Genomic DNA, 24,878 nt, shown 5'->3' with positions numbered 1-24,878 from the left:
CCAGAGATTTATGCATTCTGTCAGACTTTTCACAACTGGCACTAAATGGCACTAAATGGTGGAGTCTGAAAGGCAGAAAAATAGCATTTTGTACTTATCGTATTGGGAACTTTTAACAGTAATAAAATTTATTTTGATTAACTAGTGTTGTTCGGGGAAAGAGAAAGGAGCCTGCTTATTAACCGGCCATGGTAAAAACCTTCTGAAGAGTAGTTCCATGAGATCTATTGAAAGACTTACAAGTATGAGTTCTGACTAAGACATTCCATTTCTAGACATTTGCTGCAAGGAAATATGCAGAGCTAACACGATGCAAAAATTCTTCGGAATAATGAATTGGTTAACTAAGTTCTGCTGCATCCACACAAAAGATAAAGTAATACACAGATATTCAAGTAGCCTTTATACGACTATTTAGTGTATGGGGAAATATTTTATATACTATGCTTAAAAAGCCATAATGTATATTAGGACTTTTATTTTTTAAACGTGTAATATGTGCATATGTGTGTATATACATAATATATACATATACACATGTATATGGACACATGTTAAAAATTAGAAATATATAAATCTGTATATGTAACATTAATTGAAAACTATTTTATAGTATATAAATGAGTACAAACGAAAGACTGAGAAGCATATACCTAATAATTTTCACATTAGTTTTCCTTAAGTGATTTAATACTGAGTGACCTTTATTTGTGCCTTCTTTGTGTATGTGTTTTGTTTTGCTTTGTGATTTATGTATGAAGTCTATGTGCCAGGTAGGTTTAAAATCAGAATATCCCCATGTGTAATTTATAATATTTAGAAATAAACACATCACTTTAAACAGAGGAGATTGTGGGTTCCAAAAACCTAGGCTTGAATTCATATAATAGTCCATTTTTCTGACTTTACAATGAGCTTGGTAAGCCTGAGACTCAGTGTCTTTATCTTTCTGTGAAGATGAAATACTTTGACATGATTTCCGGTTATCTTATTAAGTTTAAATCTTCATCATAAAGAGATAAGGCCGTTCTGATTCAAAATATTAACAAAATACAGAAATATATAGAATTTAATGTATCAATTACCCTTAATTTTTTATACACAGACACAAACATGGGCATACAAAACACACATAAACATGCACACATGTACACACAAGACACACATATGCATATACATGCACATATGCACATAGATACATACACATGCACACACACACATACCCCATTTCTTCTCCTCTGAGGTAATACTTTTAATGTGTTAATTTACATTTATGTGTATATTGAACTATATGTACACAGTTAAATCAAGATATAAATTACAAATACTCCATATTTTTCCTTGATATTTTAAATTTTATATCTTGGGTATTCTTCAATGATAGTATATACAGGTCTATCTTATCATAAAGTTTGTGCATATTATTTTATGGTATAGGTGCACTGAAATTTATCCTATCATCCCACTTATGAATATTCTGCTGTTTCTTTGCTCCACATTGTTTATATAATGTAAAAATATATTTTTTAAATAATTTAAAGTATTTAACTTACTTTAGCCTATGCATGGTTTAGGAGCAAATTTGTGAATGACTTTTCCATTTATTCCTCAGAATAGTCATTCTTACAGGCTTGTTACTACTTCAGTCAATTAAGAGACATTTTGATGATATTTTTCCTCCTCATAATTATAAGAACTTCACATATAAGAGAACTCCATGTTTTTGGACTTAAAACTTAAGAAACAAAAAAAAAGTCTCAATGATTTACTCCCTTGAAAAACATCAGGACTCCTTTACAGATTTTCAATGTAAAATTCCTCTCTGACTTCTGAATAAATTCTCTGATTCCTCAAGCTTTCAAATGGATCTGTCTTCTTTTCAAGTGAGCATTATCAGTGCTTTCCTTCCGAATAGCCTTTGAAAAATGTGTTCACTTCATGAGTAAAAGTCCTTTCTCCACTATAAAAGCAATTTGGAGAAGCTTTTTGAACATGGGGGTCTGTGGGTTAAGATCATGTATATACAGGGAAGGAAAAAGTTTTCCTTGACCCACTTGGGGCTCTGGCTGGGTCTGAAAATTAAACTGACAAACAGAGATAAAGAAGAAAAGAGGAGGGAAAGTATACGAATTTACTTAATCTAAATTTTATGTGACACAGGAAAACAGATGAGTATTTTTATCGAGGCTTGATGAGGAGTAGACAGTCATGAAGGAATATAAGTTAAAGATTATGAGGTAAGAAGTCAACTGGGAGAACTTCAGTAAAGCCTGTTAGGATTTTTCTCAGCATCCCTTTGTCTTTGGAGATAAAGATGTTCCTTTCCTCTGGGTATATAGAGAGAGCAACTCTCAGTTGACAGTCTTCTGACTTATTTCAGGATTGAACAGCAGGGGAAAGGTCAGAATGACCTTCCTACTTCTGCCGTTATATCAAACTTCTTTAGCCTAACAAATTCCATAATCCCAAGTGTCATACTTTAGGGTAGTGTATCCGGAATCTGTTCATATTAAAGAGAACTTGTGATGTTAAGAACTGGTCTACCAGCTTCTAATTCATGGTCACTCCCTACATTTCTTCCTAACGCAAGTCTTTAAAAAACAAGGTAGGCTCTATATATCCCTGATCTGTTTTTGCACAAAATATTGTCTAGAAACTTGGGGATTTTGGTAAAAAAGCACTTACTTATTTTTAAACCTCTTCCATACCAATTTATATTATCTTTTCCCTTCTTATTTTTATGACTGTCCCTCCTACTTTTTCTAGCTCAGACTTGATATTCATCTTCACATGTGCATACTTTTTTTTTTTCCTTCTGCAGCAATACATTTTAGAATTAACCATAAGGAAGTTTTACTGGGTTCTTTACCTACTCAAATTTCTTGTAACCAAGCTTCTAAATTCTCTCTCTCTCTCTCTCTCTCTTTTTTCTGGAACATGCCCTTGAGTAGCTTTTTCACGTGTGTTAAAATTCAGGGTCCTTCTATAATTAAAACAAAATAATAACTCACACTTGAACCTTAGTTTGGCAGAGGAAATTCTGGATTTTCCATTCTTCTCATCATTCTCTTACATTCATTGTTACTGAAAACAATGGTGACGTCATTTGGATTTTCATTTCTTTGTAGGTAATTTGTTTTGCTTTGTTCTGTTTTTATTCCTCGCTGCTTGCCTTTTAACTTTTTTGTTTTTAATTCTAGAACTCTGGACTTGCACCAGAGTGGTTAAAAAATGGGTACTTTTAATTTCATCCACCCTTCTGGTTTCCAATGAGGAATTTTTTCATCATCATTCCTACTGTCCACTCTTCATCTCATTGAAAGTTCTAGATCGGGCCTCTTATATCAATTATCTTTCTGTCTCTCAGCTGCGGAAATACATTTTCAGAAAATCCCTGGGCTTCCTTTTCTCATTCTTTAATTTCCTCTGTAGTTGTGTCCATTCTATATTCAGCAAACATTTTTAGTTTTATTATTATTATAACTATTTACTGGATTTAAAAAATTAAATACATTATTTTTCCAGTCTGTTGTTGAGATAAGGATGCTAATCCTCCAGATCACTCAGAGACCATTTCATCATTTTTTTAATTCCTCCATTCCCACCCTCCCACTCTCTCTCTTTTCTTGGGTGGTGAGAACTCCTAAAATAAGTAAAAATTATCTGCTGACTGTTCAACATTGCAATCTGAGAGACTGATTATGATTATAAGAGCCTACCCTCAGCAACTTCAGGAAACGAGCAGAAGAGGCTTCTTGATGGTTGTACCAGTAGCTTGTCTACTGCAGATAGAACACCTGTTCCTTCTGAAATTATGAGCTATCTGATCCACAGGCCTGGTTCCAGCTCTGAACAGCCAGCAGAGACTGAGGAAGGCTCAGGGTCCCTAACCCCACATCATAAAGGTAGTTGCCCAAATAATCTCTCAAATAAACACTCAATTTTCCTTCCTACTCCACTGATTTTAAACCCGAAACACTCCAAACGTTACTAAGACCATAGAAAGGACTCATCCCTCTTATAAATTTTGCCTTTTTTTCCTTTGTTCCTGTGTCTCTGTCAATTTGTATCTGTCCTCCTATGTTTCATTTACTTATGAAACTTTTATAAATACACACACACACACACACACACACACACACAATCTTATTCCAAGGGAACTGGAACAGAAGGGGATGTTAAAGACACATGCTCATTTTGTCCCCTAAATCCAGATTTCTCAGTATTTTGTGTATGTTTTTGCCCTTGGATTATTGCCAAGACTCTCTCACTTACTTCTATTTTAAAATGATACAGGGGTACATTTTTTAAACTGTCACAATTCATTTCCAGTACCAGATGCAACAGAAATAAATATATAACCTTAAGACATAAAACATAGGCCCACATCTACCTAACGAGGTTCTTATGAGCATCAAACAGAACAACGTATAAAATAAAGAGTAAATATCTCCATTAAAGTAATGACATTTATTGCTAGTTTCCAGAAAGCATGAACCATACTTTAATTCCCTAACTTTATCCAAGTAGACTCTCATCTATTCAATTGATTGATGAGTCCCATTTTGCTGAATGAATGACCTTATCTATATCACATTTCATTTTCAAATCATATGAATTACAAGAGGAATATCATATTTTATATGCACACTAAAAGCATCTATCTATGAAAATAACTAATTCAGACCAGTTTAAGTTTATTCTACACTTAAGATGTATGAGACACTGTTATAGGCTAAACTCTGTCCTCAAAATTTGTATTTTGAAGCGTAACTTCCAGTACCTCAGAATTTAACCACATTTGAAGATAAGGCCTCAGAATTAAGTTAAAATAAGGTACTTAGAGTAGGCACTAATTCAATATGGCTGGTGTCTTTTTAAGAAGAGGATGTTTAGAGCTATACACATGTGTAAACAAAGGAAAGACGATGTGAAGACACAGGGAGAAGGCACCCATCTATAAGCCAATGAGAAAGTTTCTAAAGAGACCAAATCTGTCAACACCTTGGTCTTGGGCTTCTAGCCTCTAGAACTCTGGGAAAATATGGCATTTTTTTTTTTTGTGACAACCCTAGCAAATACAGATACCTTGCTGTGCTTTAGAACAATATATCCTTTAAACTTCAAAACAGCATGACTGAAGCTAATGCATTAATTTGACCCAGTTTAAAGATGCAGTTACTCAATTTTAGAGTTATCTACTCCAGAGTTAGAAACTCCTCAGGTCCATAACAAGGCAGGTTTGCCTGATAGCCCACCCAACCTCAGCACTTTTAAATACCAGGCTATGCTATTTGGCTACATAGCTTTCAGTCAAACAACCACCAATTTGGCTTTCATAGAGAAACCTGGGGAGCATACACGTTTAATATGCGTAACAAAATGTAACATTCGTACCTTAACCATTTGTATGTTATAGTTCAGTAGTGTAGAGTACATTTATACTCAAACCAATCTCTAGGACTCTTTTCATTTGAAAAACTGAACCTCTGTATACATTGAAGAAGAACTCCCCATTCCTACTCTCCCAAGCCACTAGCAACCTCTATCCTATTTCTTGTTTCTGTAAATTTGACTACTTCAGGTATCTTTAATGAATAGAATCAAACAGTATTTCTCTTTTTTTGGACTGATTTATTTCACTTGGCATAAGGGCCCAGAGGTTCATCTATGTTTATAGCATGTGTCAGAATTTCTTTTCTTTTTGAGGATGGAAATTGTTTATGCAATGATTTGTCAGTAGACACTTGGGATGCTTCCACCTTTTGGCTATTATGAATAATGCTGCTATTAACACTAATGTACAGATATCTTTTAGAGACCTGGCTTTCAATTACTCCGAGTACATACACAGAAGTAAATTTGATGGATCACATGGTAATGCTATTGTTAATTTTTTGAGGAACGACTAATTTTTTGAGCTGCCTTCCATAGCAGCTTACCATTTTATATTCCCATTAACAGTACACAACCGTTCTAATGTCTCTATACTTCACCAGTACCTGTTATTTTCTGTTTTTTAAGTAATCATCCTAATGCATGTGAGATACCAATCTCACACTTTAAAAATTAATATTAATGTAAGCGGACACATCTAAAGATTAAGAAACAGGTAATAACAAACATAAAGACACAAAGTACTTACTTTAAAAACAAAACCCCCAAGATTATGCTACATGTTTAACCAGAAATTTTCTTTATGTATGTATGTATGTATGTATGTATTTTTAAAGATTTTATTTATTTATTCATGAGAGACACAGGGAGAGACAGAGACACAGGCAGAGGGAGAAGCAGGATCCTCACAGGGAGCCCAATGCGGGACTCAATCCCGGAATGGTTTCATGCCCTGAGCCAAAGGCAGACACTCAGCTGCTAAGCCACCCAGTTGTACCACAAGCAACTTACTTTAAATTATTGGGATTTAAGTCACTTTCATAGCGACAATTGACATTTATATGTATATTCTGCTATTTGCAATATTATTTTTTCTTCCATCAATCTTCGCCATAAACCTATGAGAATATTACTATCCTTAGGTTATAAATAAGGAAATTGATATTCCTCAGGTGTAAATGACTAATCCCAGACCTCATGACCAAGGAGAAGAGAAACTAGACTGTGACTCCAGATCTCAACTGCAACTTGTAGTGTTTTTCCATGACTCCATGTTGCCACTGTTCTTATGTATTCTGTCTTTAAGACATAAAGAAAACATTTTATAACAATGCGATATTTGAAAGTAGGCAGAAGAAACATCAATAGTTCAAAAAAAAAAGCAAGAATATGAACTTTTTTCTTCCATATATGTGAAAACAAAATGCCAAAAACTTTTTTCTTCCATATATGTGAAAACAAAATGCCAAAACATATTTTGACAGGTACTAATGTCAGGTGTGAAGCACAAAACAAAAACAGCAGATCTACACAACACAAATTTCTTTTAAGAAGTTTGAAAGTATTTGATGCACTAAGATGAATTAAAAATATCAAAGATCTATAATCCATACGCTGCTACAATCTAAATTGAGGCCAAGATAACATATATTTAGATGCTCATTATTAGGGCTTAAATAGGGTGATTAAGGCATTATGTGTGTAAGATGTAGGCCATAATTAATCCTGCCATTTCAACAGAGCCATCTGAGTTTGGTCAATGAATGATTACTTTACCTTGGCTCTGCATCAGTTATAGTAACAATACAGCAATAGAGTTTATTAAGCAATTATTACCTATCATTACAACAATCCTCTGATCTGGGTATTACAGTTCTCATTTTGAAGGTGAGAAAATGAGGCTTAGGTATTTGACCAAGCTCACAGATCAGATATTAAGAAGTTAAGATTAGAGTCAACAGGTGAGACTGTCCATGAACCTATGCATCAAGCACACTGCTTACAATTTGACAGAGGACAATTGAACTGTCATATAAACCCGGCACACATCCCATCAGATACCCAAGTTTTTCTTCAAATTGATCATAACTCCAATTGAAATTTTAAAATGCTGTCATCAAACTGCCTGTCTAAAAAAAAAAAAAAAAAAAACCTGCCTGTCTCCTTGAATAGATTCAGATGCACATACTATTATGTCATTTATAGTTAGTACTGACAAAGTCTCAGTGGAGGAAAAAGTCATAATATAACTTCATTATTAAAAAAATGCCTAGGTAGTGTGAATATCACTTAGAATGATTAATTCATATAGGTTCTCCAGTACTTTCAAAGTGCTATAGGAGAAAAAAAAAGTTCCTTCAAAACAAAAATTCAAATTATAAAATCAGTTGATTAACTGGAAGAGAGAGATTCTACATTACATTAATGGAAGTGTGATCCTTTAGTGTGGCATCTTACTGAAAATCCGCTGCCCAATTCTGCAAGTGGAAAAGAGAAAGGGGCTTGGAGTGGAAAAAATATATTCTCATGGAACATAAAAGGGGGAGAAAAAGCATAAGATCTACAGAAAAAGGCATAAAGGCAGATGGGAAGAAATTAACCTTCAGGTTCCTTGCAACATGGTAAAGAGAGAGAGAACTGAAAGTTGCATTCAACATTTAATGCCAGATTGTGAGGAAATATTCTAGCTGTAAACGCTCTGAAGGTGATTTGTTACCAATAATGAAATGATTATATTTAGACTCTAAGTTTGAGGTAGAATAAATCACCTTTCCACAGTTTATCAGTGAAATGCTCATTCATGTAAGATTTCACAAAGGGAGCTTCAAAATATCTCTTGTAAGATATTTAATAACTACAGTCACATAGAAATTGAATTTATTTTTAAAATAAACTTTATTGACAATCTGGCTACAACATCTGTAATATTAAGGGATACATTTAAGAAACATGATGTTGGTCCTTTCTTCAACCTTCAAAAGAATCTTGAGCAGAAGTGAATGTGTTGTAAAAAATTAGCTCAAGTACTACAATTTTATGTTCCTAGACACACAGCCTCTTTCTAAATTCCTTCAAGTCAACCTCTGCAAGAACAGGATGCAAAGGGTAGACGCAGACCAAACCACAACAACTCTCTCCTTTCTGTACATGTGAGGCACCTGTCTCACCAAAGCCCACCAAATGTGCAGCGAGGGTGTGATTGTTTTCTTGTCTTCCCCTGAAAAAGATCTCTTATGACTGGGTTTGAGAAGACACTCCTTTCAAGAGTGTTTCCTCTGGCAGCAACCTGAATAAATTACTCATTCCGTTGCAGTTCCAGTTTCAGAGAATTTTTAAGAGTTCAACACAAGGCGTTAAACACAGCAACTTTAAACGAAATACAGTATCATAATCTCCAATCATCACATGAGTGGAACAGACTTCTTAGAAATTTATGTATTTTGATACATTATTATGAAAAAGATAAAAACTATAGAGATCACAGCATCTTAGAAAAGAATGCATTTATATACAGATACTTCAGCAAAACAGAAGAGTCTCTAGTGGGTATATAACAAAACTAAAGTGCTTATTTGTATTTCGATATTATAAATTCAAGATGAAAATCACTCACATAGCATAGAAATTCTTTTTTTTCTAAAAATAATATATCATATCCCTATGAAAGTAATCAAATGATATTTTGCACCTCTTCACAGATGGTAACTAAACACTAATAATATTCTCATATGTTCTTCCTCATTAAAAATCACACTAAAAGCTAATGTCTATATTCCGTCAAATCTCTAGCTTACACTCTTCAAAAGGCAAGTCCTATCTTTCTGTTATTTCCCTCAAATTGTTGAGGAGTTAAAAAACATATTGTCAGGTCAGGGACTTGATTTTCACACTGCCTCTAAGCTACTGCGACCCTTTACCATTCATGGATGCTGGCTAATGCAAAAGACTCCTGAGTCAGAGACAAATGACTTTATTACTCAAAGCACAGCAAGCAGCATGAGCATCAGCATATTTGTGCCAGTTACCTCTACCACCAAGTCCTATGGCGGGCAATGTGCTGGGTGCTACACACACAGTGGGTTTGTGTCATAGCCGAGAACACTTAGCTTGGAGAAATCCATCATTTTTATAGTAAATGGTAAGCAAGCCTGTTCAGTGTCCAGTCAAGATGTAGCCTCATCTCTCAAGGTTACCGGCTGAATAAATAACCCTGAGAAATACTTGAGATGTGCTGTAAAAGCTAGTAACCTTCGCATTGCCAGCAAGACATGTAAGAGAGCAGGAGACCCAGGGAACACTGCCTCTGTCTTTTTAAAACACAAGTCAGATAATAAAGAAGAACCAAAGAAGAGAAAGAGAAATATTCCTGGTAGAAATAAGTGCAAGCTCTAACCTAAACAAGTAAGTTGTTCTTCCCCATTTGCCCTGCTCAGATGGCACTCAAGCCCTCTGGTGTCCTTGTATTTTTTCTTGTTTTTTTTTTTGTTTTGTTTTTTTGTTTTGTTTTGTTTTGTTTTGTTTTTAAACTTCTTTCCCATCTCAGGGCCTTTACACATACTGTCTTTTTTTTTTCCCCCTGTGTGGATGCTCACATCTTCAAACTCAATGATTCCTTCTCATTATTACATGTAACCTATCATAGTGTACGTTCTTGATATATCTACATTGGTTTCCCCATTTCTTCCATATCCTCATTATTCTCTACCTTAGCAACCTCTTAATTTTCTTAATTTTCAGAATACACAATCAGTAAGCTTGTTGGCCTTTGATTGTATGTGTGTATGTGTCCTTCAGTAGCATATAGGTTTCAAATTGGAAAGCACTATGGTGTCTTGCTCACCTTTGCATCTACAGCACTAGTGTTGTCTAGTCACACAGCAGATTCTCAACAATTACTTACTGAAAAAATAAAGGAGTCAATAAAAGTTTTAATCCCTGTGCATGTCTAGTAACAAAAATTGAATAAATTAAACCTATAGAAAGTAATCAGGATAGAAAACACACTCTGCTTTCTTCAGTGTTACTCAGTGTAGAGAAGTAATGAAAGTTATAAGGTTCTTTCTAAAATGAAGGATCCCACCAGGGGATCCCTGGGTGGCTCAGTGGTTTGGCACCTGCCTTTGGCCCAGGGCACGATCCTGGAGTCCCCGGGATGGAGTTCTGTGTCGGGCTCCCTGCATGGAGCCTGCTTCTCCCTCTGCCTGTGTCTCTGCCTCTCTCTCTCTGTGTCTATCATGAATAAATAAATAAATAAATAAATCTAAAAAAAAAAAGAATGTTCAGAAACATTATACAGCCTTTCCAAAGGAAAATGTTTTTTCTGGGGTATGTACTGACTTGGTATGTTGCATCTAATTCAGTTAAATCCACTTAAGTGTTTACTATAATGTGACAATGAATGAGAGATACAGATTTTATTTTTCTCTTTTAATTAAAATATGGCATGACCATCAGAATGGGATTCATGAGTCCTGAGTCTTATATGTTTCATCCTAACTAGCTGTGTGAACTTAGGCAAATTAGTTAGCCCTTATAGTTCTCACTTTCATCTTTTAACATGAAGTAGATATCACCAGTCCCGGTTTTGCTTATTTTTTTTACTTATTTGTTTCATATTTCACAAGTCAGCATGGTGTGTTGTCTCACAATTTGTTCACCAAAGCTGTCAGTGAAATGGCACATAACTAACCAATGAAACTGTCCATATACTTAGGGCATTTTTTTTCCATCAAAATAATTACTTCAAAGTGCATTCAAACCATCACTTATATTTATTTTCATTCCTTTCACTTAATGTTACTGTACTAATTGCCTATTTTGTTCTGGGTTCAGTATTCAGTGCTGAGTACAAAACAATGAACAAAATTGTCATGGCCTGAGCTCCTTTATGGAGATCTGGGAGTTTTACTATGACCCACATGTATATCTAGACTGCAATGGAAAATTGTCCTTTGTCCACTTATAGCTGTACTTGGGTCCATGATACCACAGCAACAAGCTGCTGTTCTTAAAATTGGGGGGAAACAAGTAAGTTAAATATATTTCAGGGAGATTCTCCTATACCACTTGAGACCTATATCAATAATGACACTGAGTTGCATCCTGCATGAATCCAAGTTTGCCAGATTTGGTAAAAATTTCTCTCATGGATTCACAGTTTGAACCATATGAAACTGCCAGTTCGGTCAGTCAAAAATGGTTGGATATTGGCATTTCACAAGGTTCAACCATAAATAATTGTGCTCCAATGGAATAAAGTTGCTATTGACCTGTATTCTTTAAACTTACAAAGCCCAGAGGAATAATATCAGTCTCATACCTGTATTTCTCCTGTCATATGATCCTAAATAAATAAGCACTCATCTTTTAATACAGAGTAATGGTTTTGTATAAGAAGATAGGAGAGATTTCAGAATATTAGTCTCAATTACTTGAGAATTAGATGAGAAATGATATATATGATATGAAATTTAGCATATTAAACATAATTAAAATCCATTTTAGTAAAAAGAAAAAATAAGTATAGAACTGCCTCTATCATTCCAACTAGGAGCACCAGAGCCTTTCAGATGCTTAGAAATAGAACTTACGACCCATAAAGTAACCTCAGATTAGTAAAAGCCAGGTTTATATTACACCATGTATATTTCATGATTTTGGTCTTCATATAACAAAGATTATATTATTGGCCTTAAGTTACTGAAGCATATAAAATCTTTTTTATTGAAAGTATGTAACAACTAATTTGTTGGCTAACAGTACTCTCATCTCATTCTTCAGGTCACAGTAAAAGCACCTGGCCCCAAGAGTAGTGTATGATCCAGACCTGATCCTCATTCAGAAGAGGAGTAAAAAAAAAAAACAAAAAACACTTGCTTACATTTGACCATTTTAAACTTATAGAAGCAAGAATTATATAGGGTTCAATCTAACAGTTTTTCAACCCCAGGAAACTGTAACTGGTGCAAGAAGTGAGTACATGAGTCAGGGCAGAGCCAATCAGATGCCTTCCCCAGATGACCATACAATGAGACACTGACTCTTTTCTGGTTTCTAAATTGGTGCTTCTAGCAACTATGATGCTCTCTGGATGGAAAGAGCTTTGCCGAGCTGGAGAGACAGCTGCCAAATGGAAGACAGATACATATAGACAGTACCTGGAAGCACAGAGCCCTCATTTTCAGTTCTTTAAGGCCTTCAATCTCTTCCTTTCATTCTGCTCATTACGTGGCATCATCTCCTTCTACTTCGTTATAAATAAATTCCTTTTTCTTACTTTAAGCTTGTTTGTGTTTTTCATTACCTGTAACTGAAAGAATCCTGATTAACACAAGGGCAGAAACATTCATGGAAAAACATGACAAGTCCAGGTATGAAAATGAAATAAACTCTGAGATCTTTCTCTATGTGGCAAGAAAGTGGGCTGAGGGAATCAACACAGTGGGGATTCTGGGATGGAATAGTTGGGGTTTTTCTTGCTCAGGAGAAAACTGCTACAGGGATCTGGGTCAGAGAGTATGATGGTTAACCAGCTCTGTCCAAATTTGTGTTGAGAGGGCAAATACCTGGCATAATTAATTAACTAATTAACTGAAATTAATCAAATAATTAATTAGATTAGTGCTAGCCTTAGAAAAAAATATTATCTTATCTGACATTTAAAAAAATAAGTTCTATAGTTAGTCTATGCAAGCTGAACATAATCTGATGTAAAGGACTAAAAATGAGAAGAAAAGATATTCTAGACAGGTTATAACGCATGAAGAAATGGACAAGAATGGCATTTTGAATTCCAACTATTCCATCCCAGAATACCCACTGTGTTGACTCTCTCAACCCATTTTCTTGCACAGGTTCTACTAAAACAGCATATGTTGTGAATCATGGGAGAGAAGACTGGAAAGGAGAGGAGACGTTATATGAAGCTTTCTCATAGCACCAAACCAGCAGAAAATACACTTGGATGAATTTTGTAGTTCTTTTTCTTGTATTCTCATCCATGGCACTGTTTAGAGGGTGTTACTTACAAAAGTCACATATTTGTGTTCCCTATACCATTTAAAGACTAGCAACAGAGATAGTGAAATGTAATTCTATTCATATTCATATTTTGTATTTTGTTAAGTGTGAGGCTTTATGTGAAGACAGAGAGGGAGAGAGAGAGCTGGAGAGGGAAACAGAGAGTGAAATCACAATTTACCATTTTGCCCTCCAGGTCCCTTCCTTGGAGGTAAACCATCCTATTTTTGATTTAACATCTAAGGATACGTGTTTTACTTATCAAATGATGTCAGCCTGGCTTAGCAAGTTCTGGTAGATGTGATTCAGAGAGCAAGAGACAAGGTCTGCGAAAGCCTGCTTCTGAACTTGTTACAAGTTGAGGAGAAAATTGAAGTCATAAAGATAATGATCGATAGATGTGCCACCATTCTAATTAAGAACACCAGGGTCTGTCAGATGTTTGGAAATAGAATTGATGACCTGAAAAATAACCTTGGATTAGAAAATATCAGGTTTGTGTTGCTCCAGAGGCTACTGAGACAGCCGTGTCTATTGAAAGATTTTTTTCAACCATGGATTATAAAAGTGTGGGAAATGGATGTCTAAACCACTTTCAGTAATATATTATGGCACTCAACATTAACTAGAACAGTCACACGGGTATTTCTACATGTACAGGTAGAAGGCTTTAGAAAGAAGACCTGTTTGAGGGGCTTGGGTGGCTTAGTCACTTAAGCGTCTGCCTTCAGCTCAGGTCATGATCCCAGGGTCCTGGAATCAAGATCTCTTCGGGAATCCCTGCTCAGCAGGGAGCTTGCTTCCCCCTCTTCCTGCTTCTCTCTTGGCCTCCTGCTTCCCCTGCTTATGTGCACGTGTACACTTTCTCAAATGGGTAAATAAAATCTTTAAAAAAAAAAGACAGAAGACCTGTTTGATTCTAATATTCATCCATTTAACACATTTGTCACTCTAAGTGATCATTCCACTCTGATGAAACTTTTCACCTGTTATGAATAAGAGCTGGAGGATGTTTTTGAGATAGCTACTTTCTTCTACCTTCTGAAAAGAATTATGAAATTCAGATACATGTTATGCTTGAATCTAAGTAATCTAAGTAATTTTTGGCTGTCTTTGCCATTATGTGGAAGCCTTTAAACGAAAGTGTGTGCCAGTGGATATTGCCATTAGCATTCTTAGTAATTCACAGTCAGAGGTTACAGCATTTAAATTTACTTTTTAAACAAAAAGATATTTGTTTCCCTATAATTCAAGCACTACATAAACTGACAACCTCTTTTGTGGAATATAGAACAGAAAATTACCAGCTTTTGGCTTTCTTAATGGAACTTAGTTTAGTCTCAGTTCCTCAGATATGTAGTATTTCCTTTTCTTGATATTTCAAGTTCTTATTAACAGGATTTACCCTAAATATATTCCAAAATTTATCCATAGGGAAGATTTGAGAGGGATTTCAGATCTCAACAACCCATAAATTGTAAGCTTGGACATTTTTAGGTTAATGCTTGTGAATTTAAATTTGTGTTACGTTGTTTATATAAGAAGAGTTATAAAACCATATTCTCAAAATAATTGTGAAAGGAAAGACATTAATGAGCCAAGAGCCCTTCTAGTCTAAGGTTTTCACTTCATATCCCAAATCACCTACTTCTCCACATCTGCTGTAATTCTCTTTGTTTTTCCCCCAGCAGAGGGTGCAAAATATTAAACCTTGGAACTACTGCATAAACTTGTATTAAAATCATGCTCACTTACAAATAATAAAGAAATCTTAACTGTTCATGGAGTCTGACTTGATTATAAGGAAGAAGGTTTTTTTTTTTTAAAAAAAGAAGGTTTTTAAATAACATTGGCTCTCTGAACAATAACAATTGTTAGTAATTATTAAGGAGGCAATTTCACCAGGGGGTGAAATTTGCAAAACCAAGGTTGTAGAGTCAATCTAGTCATGAAAGCGACTAACCTTAAATTTAGTAAGCACAGCACATCAATATCTGGATATCCATAAATGTATACAATTTATAGTTTAAAGGCAGTAAGAAGACAACTCTATAAGCACCAACTCAAGAGATGTTCAAATATGATTTAAAATAGAATCATCCTTAGATATCTTAGATGTTGAACACAAGTAAATCCTAGAACAGCAATAGCTAAATTAAACTGTCCAATTCTATGATCACGATTTCTTTCATGAATCTTCTTTACAACCTGATATGGTGGACTGAAATGTTGGCCACAATTCTCCACCCCTCCTTGTATCTTTGCCCTTTGCCCTAAGGTTTGTTTTGTTTGTTTGTTTGTTTGTTTTTTAGTTCTTATAGACTCAAAGCATACTAACCCACCCACTGTCTTTAAACTTAGACATTAGGCTTGTATTTTTTTTAAAACCAAACTGATGCTACTATCATGACACATACAAAGGCTTAAGATATGTTTATGTAGTAGGGCTTGCTCCCTTACACTTCTGCCATCATATGTGAAGAGTTTCCCTGGGTGACTCCCATTCCTCAGATTTGACACAGGTGGTACAGACTGAGCCCCATGTGTGGTGAGGATCCAAGCACAGCCAGACCCACACTTGGAAGCACAGCTGTCCAGCAAAGCACTGCTGGACTAATCAAACCATAGATACATGAACATGAATAAATGATTGTTATTTTAAGCCACCAAGTCTCGGGGCAGTTTATTATGAAATATTATCATGGTGATAGTTAAGCATTACACCAGAATCCACCCTCACTTTAGAAGAATTGTTTTACATCAATCCATTGTCCCTTCTCCTTGGTAAATATCAAAAATAATTATAGACCAAAATATGATCCAGGCCCTAGGGATATAATAATGAAAAAAAAAACATAGTTTTATTTTTTGAAGGTCTCACAGAAGAAGAAAATGTGGCAGGCACATAAACTAGTAAGTATAACACGATCAAAGCATATATATGATGGAAAGAATGATATGTGAAATGAGCCAAAGATAATACGTTTGGTCCTCTCTGATGAAAAGCAAGAAGGGTACTGATGAGGACTATTTCTTAAAAGTAAAACTCTTTATTAATTTACAGGAACAAAGGCAAAGTGGGGATTTCATTATCAACTACAATCTAGACTATGAAGTCACACACAAGACACAGACATTTCTAATACAAATTCAGACTGAAAGATTCATGCCATTTCAACAAAGATGAATTGTGTACCTATTTTGTGCACAAGACCCTTTGCTAGGATCTTACTAGATACATAGGTTCTGAATAATAATTATAATGAATGAATAATACATAGGTTCTGTCCAGGTGACTGGGATACTATTAGGGCTTGAGCAAATACATCATGAAAAATATAAATATCCCATAGACAAGTTATAAGGAGTCCTTGAACTCAAAAGGTTATTATCTAAGGCTTGTGCATGATGGTTCAAGGCAGAATATAATGCAGACTCGGTGAGAAGTTCCAAACTTGCTATAAGGGTTTAGAGGAAGGTGGCATCTGGAATGTTTCAATAGAGATCATTTTAAAAGTGTTTGGAACAGAGGGCCAGAGGCTGCTTCTCTTCTTTGAGGCTTCTAGGATATTAAAAAAAAATTTTTAATTCCAAAAGTAGGTTATAAAGTTGTGGTATATTGTTAAGGTTTTATTTTTAACAAACTAATATCAACTAAATCGATTTACAAAGCAATGACGACATGGAAAACTTCACAAACTTACTTGGCAATCATATACAAAGGCCAATTTGAGGTGTTTCATGACTGTGAGACCAGAACTAAATGACCCAGTTAATTCTTGCTAGGTCAGGTGCTGGTCTGAAAGTTGGCTGGGACTATGGCAGGCAGGGCAAGAATGGTGTGGAAACAGATCACATATGGTTTGCAATTTTGATTGTGAAGTCATATAAAATGATTTTCGGAAGCCCACACCCTAGGGTCTGTTGGTGCCTCAATGTCAGTGTGTGCACTGCTGATGAATGCTGCTAGTAGAAATAATAAGAATAAAAATAATGCATGTATCAGAAAGAAGGTACCTATTGTTGCCTAAGAAGACTTAGATTGCTGTACACCTTACCTAGTGAGAGTGCATAGAATAGACAACAAAAGTAATCCAGCATGCCAAGATGAACAAATATGAAGATACAGCCGTTTTGTCACATATACTACATGAAAAATGGGACAAAATATCAAATCATTGCCAAATGAAGAAAATGATCTCTGCTAGATAAATAAAACAAAGTTATGAAAGATGATTCAAAAATACCAAGGCAAAGCAAAAGAGGTTATATAAATTTAACTCAGCCTATGAAAGTATTTCTCCATCTTTGCACATGCGTTGGGTAAAGAATTGACTATGTGTTGTTCTTATCTCTGATTTCAAGAACAGGATAATAATAATCATTATTATGATATCATAAAAACTCTCAATGATTGAGAAATCACTATTTTAAATATTTCTGTGCATTAATTCATGCAACCCTCATAGTAATGATATGAATGGGCACCACCATGACTATTCCCACTATAAAGCAAAGGAAACCAAGGCACAGAAAGACTAAGGATTGGTGGCCTTGCTCTAGAGTCTGGCCTTTTACTGCAACATACTGCTGCAAAACTATAAATCTCAGACACTAGAAAGGTTCTCTGAGATGGAACCTAAGGTTACTTATTTCTAATAAGTTCCCAGGTGATGCTAATGCTCAGACCACAGTTCAAGGAACAAGGTTCTCTGGGACATCACATCATGGCTAAAATGCTTGTTCGTGTCTTCCCTGGGGTTATGACAAGTGGAAACACGCACAAGCCTGGACTTCAAGGATCATGAGAAGTCAAGAACTTGTTTTTGCATCCTATTTTCTATTGGGGAGTCATTGCTTAGCAGAATCATACTTTTAAGAAATAGCCTTTGGATAGGTCAATGGGATAGACCATCAGGCTGTACTGAGATGTCTATTTGACCAGTATACTGCAATGATGGTCTGAGAGGCTCAATTTAAACAGGAGGTTCTAGGTAGAGGAACAATTATCTTACTAACTGCAATTTGATTAAACCTATGTTGAATACATAATTAAACATCCCAGGGAGGCTGCAGCTAACTAAAATTTTGGGGCCACATTTAAAGCTTTACACTGACAGAGTTCCAGTATCCCCAGAGACAACTGTTATTTCAGGACTAGGTTTTGAACTAAGAACTGGGAGAAAAAGTTCCTATCAATGTGGCTGAGTGGCATCTCTTGGGAAAAGATCTATAGCTCCTGAAACCATGGCTGAAACTCATAACCTCCATTTAGCACAGAATCCCCACTGCTATCCCCTTGTGTGGTGGCTGATAAAATCAAGAAGTGATGACAACAGTTTTTTGTTTGTTTGTTTGTTTGTTTGTTTTTTTAGTTTAGGGGAATAGAATAAGAAAAGACAAGAAATGGAGGTTGTGGCTTCTGATGGACCCATACTGTAATGTCCTGCCCAGCCCCAACTCTCAATTTCTTTGTCTTTATTTGACTTTACTTTCCCTATGAGCATCACAGTCCATGTGATTCTGGGGAGCTGATTCCATGCTCCGTTCCAAAGGTGGCAATATGACTCAAATTTGTAAATCATAGCATCATCTCCTCTGGTTCCAGATACAGACTCAGAGAAAAGCAGGTCACTCAAGCCAGGCCAGTGAGTACAATGAGACTTCATTCTGGAACTTCTGTGAACTGTTTGAATTAAGAGCAGTCTCACTCAGAAAGACAAGAAGCTGGGAAGATGTAAGTAAGCCTTGAGCTTCTAGGTGTCACCAACAACAGAGAATGTGTTTGATTCTAAATACAATGCAAAGAAAAGTAGAGGCCAGAGGCCAGAGAGAGACTGAGCACTGATGAGATGTTGTGAGGCTCTGGATCTAGCTGTGTCTAAAGCTAATGCTAGTTCTGTATTTTTTTTTTCAGTTCTTTGAACAACACATTTTACTTTTTGTGTGGGTATCTGTTGTTTTGTCCCCAAAGTGTCCTGACTCCAATAAAGCCCTAATGAGAAGAAGCAGAATTTATATTTAATTTGGTAGGCAGTTGCAAGTTTCTTGAATTGAAGGTGGGGGGAGGGGTGGGGAAGAGGCAACAGGATTTGCTGTAGGTCAACTACAATTTAGTTAAAAGAAAGAAAGAGAGAGAGAGAGAGAGAGAGAGAGAGATGGGTGGACAGTAAGAGTGTTAAATGGATAAATGGTGGAATTCCCTATGGATTAACTCTGTGTGTACTCTGAGTATATACTCTGTGTATTCCCTATGGATTGACTTGAATTCCCTATGGATTGACTCTGTGTATACTCTGTGTAAGAGACATTCAATGTCTCTTTGAATGTCTCTTACAGTTTCATCAAGCAGATAAACAGAGTGTGTGAAGAGGGGAAATATACCAAACAACCAGAGGTGTCCTGTTCATAGCACCACCTCCAAGATCATTTTTAATTGCATGGGTTTGGGAACTGAGAACTGACCACATTTAAGACAGATTCAGAAAGACAACAGTGCTTTCCAAATATCTAATCTACAAAACATTGTAACAGATGCAGGAGGTTGGAGGCTTTGACAATTCTATTTAGCAAGCAGTAAAGGGAGAAATAAGGAAGAAGAGACACATTTTCCTCTGCTCTCCCAGATTTAATGTCCAGAATACTTCCTGACTCATTGTAGCCCATATGCCTCTACCCACTTTATGTTTTAAGCCCAAATATTTTATTCTCAAATTGAGGGTAGTCGAACCAAGTGGTTTTCCAGTTTTCAGGATGAAATGTTCTACCACAAGCCAGAAACCATTTTAAAAATCACCTACTACCTTCCCATGAGTCCTGTAAGCAAACAGATGTGCTATACAGAGAAAATGCATGTTATCTTATTGCCGTCTGTGGCATCTGAACACACAGTTATCCAAACAGAAGGGGGAAAATGGTATATTGGGAAAAGTAGGTCTTTAAAACAGATATTTATATTTAAAAATCTATATTTAATCTCAGTGGGGGTGAAAATAAAGGATACATGGAATATCATAGAAACATATTTATGTTCTCAAAAACATTACTCTTAGCCTTTTACAGACATGCTTCCTTTATTTTGCTTTTGGAAATGGGGTTTTGTTTTTGCATTGATGGATCTCAGTCAATGATGAGATTTCCTATGACTATTCATTACTTGTTACAGCTAAGTCTCTGGTGAGGTGTGAATATTTATGAAGGCTGTTCCTTTTTTGATTGGCTCGGATTCTGGTAGCCTTATTAAGAATAAGGCTTACACTAGATTTGCACTCTTGGTAAGCAGGGCAGCATACCAAATACAGGGTAGAGTTGCAGTGTTTTTAATAAAAAAAAAAAACACCTGGGAGTATTAAAATTTGGAATAGTAAGGGCAGCCCCCAGGCTGCTTTCTTGTAATGTATGCCAGTTTTGAAATTTTTGCCTTTTCTTACTTATAGTTAATGAGCTAAATTTCAAATGCAGGAACCCTCTAAAAAGGGAGTGGTGGGAAAAGTACGTGAACAATGGTTAACCAACAGATTTGGCCCCAAAGGACCTATGAGTGAATCACAAAGCCAAGTGGCTAAGCACCTTATCATCACTTTTTAAACATGTGGTATATAAGTTGTTCCTTAAGAAAAAGACAGCAAAAAAAATTGCTATACTTATTTTAAAAAATAATTAAATGCATATAAATGTGCCCAGAAGACGAAGGGTGTGACTGCATTTAACATTATATTGCTCTCCAATAAATATTAATTGCCCATGGCTTGTTAGATGACTTTGGGAATCCAGAATATAGATTGTGAATCCTTCCCAATACCAAATGAATGACATAGATTAAAAAAAAAAAGAGAGAGAGAGACTCACAAAGGAAAAATGTGAAAACCTACTCATGGACACTGTGCTTATTATTTCATGTAAGAAAAAAATCAATTTTTACGGAGTCAAAATTAGGATGGAACAGCAAACAAACAGCACTATCTTTTTAAATATACCTCAAGTAACTTACTCAATTGAAAGTGTTTAGCTATCATCCCAAAGCCTGCATATAAATCCAGGACATCATATGCTAGTAAAAAGGCAGAGTTAAAGTTGAAAATTGCAATTATAGGCTTATGTTGACTGTGCCCTGGGCAGTCTCATACTGGCATTACCTGTGCAGTTGTCCTCTTTTTGGTTTAATGCTATCTGTGGCTGTCTAAAAATCCTCAGTAATTTTATCTTTGAACTCAAGTTCTGTACATGAAATCCACTGGACAATAGGGTATGTGCTTGAGCAGAGGCTAGATGTGCAGCCTGCATGTCTGACATGCACCATTCACCAAGTTTTCTCAAAGCTCCATCCACATAGACTTCCGGCATACCTACTTCATGTGGGAATTCAGTAAGACCCAAACTGAGTAAAAAGGAAGATGATTACATCTACATCTGAGTAAGCAAGGTGCTGACAGCCCTGAGAGGCCACATTTTCCATTGTAATTAGAATTTTGCTTCAAATGCAGAAAGAGAGAAATGGCATTCTCAGAAATACTAATGACCAAAGAGCCTTACTCAGTCTTTTCTTATATGTTATTACTTCCCTGTACTAGCCAACCACGAATGTGAAAATTATGACACGGGAGTAGGGTGAAAGACAGGGCAATCCATATTTCATTTTCCTTTCAATCCTTCCTTATTCATCAATAAGCCAAAAATAGAGGATATTGGTAAAATGTATGCATATCAGATTAAATAGCAACAGCTGAGTTAGCTTTGTCCAGGGTTTCCATTGTTCTGGGAAGAACCAAATAGACGTGTAGAAGCTACAAAATACAAACTATAATTCTAGTGATTTCACCATATAAGTTAAATGCTCTTATATTTGCATTTAAAGTTGGCACTGTACAACGGTAAAGATGCACGGTAAACTTCATGCTAAAAATTAACATTTTAAATTCTCCTTTACTTAGAATGACATTAAATAGCAAATAAAAACCATCATGAGAACTCAAGGGAGATAGACCATGGGAGAAAGAAAAAAGCTGTATTTTTACACCACACATTTTTCTCTTTGTTTTGAACAAATGGTCCCACATTTTCATTTCATACTTGGAGCCACAAACCATGTAGTCAGCCATTAGCTATGTATAAAATACTTGGACTCTCAAAGAGTAAGAGATCTTTCTTCCCTCTGCAATTACCTGAGTAATATTATTCTGATCTTCCACCTTTCTTTCATTATGTGTGTTTTCTCTGCTGAGGATTCTGAGAAGGTACAAGCCAGAAATAGTCCCAATGATATTTATTTGTCTGGTGGTCAAAACTGAATTAACCACAATACTAGTAATGCTTATTTCGAGGGACTAGCAATCTTTGACAAGAGAAGTTAGAAGCTCTCTCTACACCAATGGTGTTACATCCATGAGACTCACTAACTCTCAAATGTAAGTTATTTTTGTATTTTTAACAGTCAAATAGCATCTCATTTGACAACTCTTCCTGATGCTTTTATACTGCCACTTGTAGTTCGAGTTTCTGTTGGTTTGGGTGTCAGATATGTAACAGTTATATTGGGGCTTCTAGTTTATAAACCTTCTAGACTGGCTTCAACCTTTACATGCATTCAAGCTGTAACCAGAATAACATCTCAGTAAGAATATCACACGGTTACTCAGTTATCTAAAATGGCTGACTGAGATGTTGGCTCCATGGCCAAAGCATACCTACTCTTGTCTTTCCAGTGATTGTGGAAAACTGTGATAATAGTTTGAAGATGACTAAGAGCCACCCAAACTCTTCTTTGATCTTATATTTAAGATTTTATTTATTTATTTGACAGAAAGAGAACACGCGCACTCATGCACACAAGGAGGGGGAGCAGCAGAGAGAGAGAGAGAGAGAGAGAGAGAGAGAGGGAGAAGCAGGCTCCCCACTGAGCATAGAGCCCACCATGGAGCTCAATCCCAGGACCTGAACTGAAGGCACACGCTTAATCAACTGAGCCACCCAGGTGTCCCTGATCTCATCTTTAATTAGGTTACTTTATAGAATCATTTCAGAGTAACTGAAGGAATAATAGAAGAGATGGTTTTATCAGACAAGATATTTGGGAACTTACTATCTTGGCCTAAAGATTCAAGAAAAAGGGAACTACTTCTTCTTCATTGTTTTTAACCTTAAAAACTATGTTATGATTATGATTATACTGACTACATCCTGCACCAACTGGACTCGGTTAGCAGAAAAAAAATATTAGAGTAATATGGCTCACACAGTATTTTATGGACCATGATAAAAAGTGTGTAAGCAAGCAAATGCTTAGAATAGCAAATGGCAAAATCTAATACCTAAAACTATAATGACCCAAAGAAATGTTTCATCAAAATAAGTGCTTTGAATTTTTCTGCCTGGGTTAATGGCAGTGGCGGGGCATGAAGGAAGAAAAAGGAGGCAGCATATTTACTCTGGCATAGTCAGGGAAAATGGCCATTAATTTAGAACCCACCCACTAATTCAACTGGATAACTAAAGGAGATAAAAGGAGGAACCACATGGGATCCCTGGGTGGCGCAGCGGTTTGGCGCCTGCCTTTGGCCCAGGGCGCGATCCTGGAGACCCAGGATCGAATCCCACGTCAGGCTCCCGGTGCATGGAGCCTGCTTCTCCCTCTGCCTGTGTCTCTGCCTCTCTCTCGCTCTCTGTGTGACTATCATAAATAAATAAAAAAATAAAAAATAAAAAAAAAAAAATAAAAAAAAAAGGAGGAACCACAAACTGCAAGCCAGCCTTGTCCTTGGATTGACTAAGTGCTGTATTTGTTTGCTAGGGCTGCTGTAACAAGTCATTACAAACTCATTCAATTACATCTGCAAAGACCCCATGTCCAAATAAGGACATTCACAGGTAGAGGGTGGGGAACAACTTCAACACAGCTTTTGAGGACAGCATAACTCACCCAAATTTTGTGGCACAGTTGAATCACAAGGGCAGGTAAAAAAAAAAAGTCTGGGTATTATAGCCTAGAGATTCCACACTAAGGAGTATGAGGTACAGAGCCAGGACATCTAGATTTTTAAAGCGCCCCAAGTGACTCACATGTGCGGCCCGAGTGACTCACATGTTTCAGAACCACTAGGCTAAAGAGTTCTGGTTATTGGTTTCTCGAAAGGATAGTTTAGCATAATGAAGTATGTGTTTCAATTAGAAAAATCTCTTTTCCTTTCATCATTTTGACAAAAATGAAAAAAAAATATCAAAAGGTGGTGATCAAAATGAGTGGCATGTAATCAAAAAGAATTTTAGAAACTTACCATCTGACATGTGTTCTTTCCATGAGCATTTTGATGCATGGGTGTGTTGTACCACTGAGAGGCCCCAAGATAGTCATTGGCACTTTAGAAATCAGCGGCTCTACCACCACTGACCTGTGGTGTTTGGCTAGTTGTGACTAGGTATGGAAACTACTCTTTCCCAATGATGATACTCAGTGATTAGCAAACAAT

At 36.1% G+C, this 24,878-nt stretch overlaps 1 pseudogene; it reads right to left on the bottom strand.

The window, feature by feature from the left end:
* The window catches only part of LOC121495131, a 130,201-nt pseudogene extending 108,442 nt beyond the window's left edge, over positions 1-21,759 (bottom strand).
* Positions 21,760-24,878: the final 3,119 nt, after the last annotated feature.

The sequence above is a fragment of the Vulpes lagopus genome, chromosome 7 (assembly GCF_018345385.1).
Source record: "Vulpes lagopus strain Blue_001 chromosome 7, ASM1834538v1, whole genome shotgun sequence".
In the NCBI taxonomy this organism is placed as follows: Eukaryota; Metazoa; Chordata; class Mammalia; order Carnivora; family Canidae; genus Vulpes; species Vulpes lagopus.
This window is presented reverse-complemented; position numbering and strand designations above follow the sequence as displayed.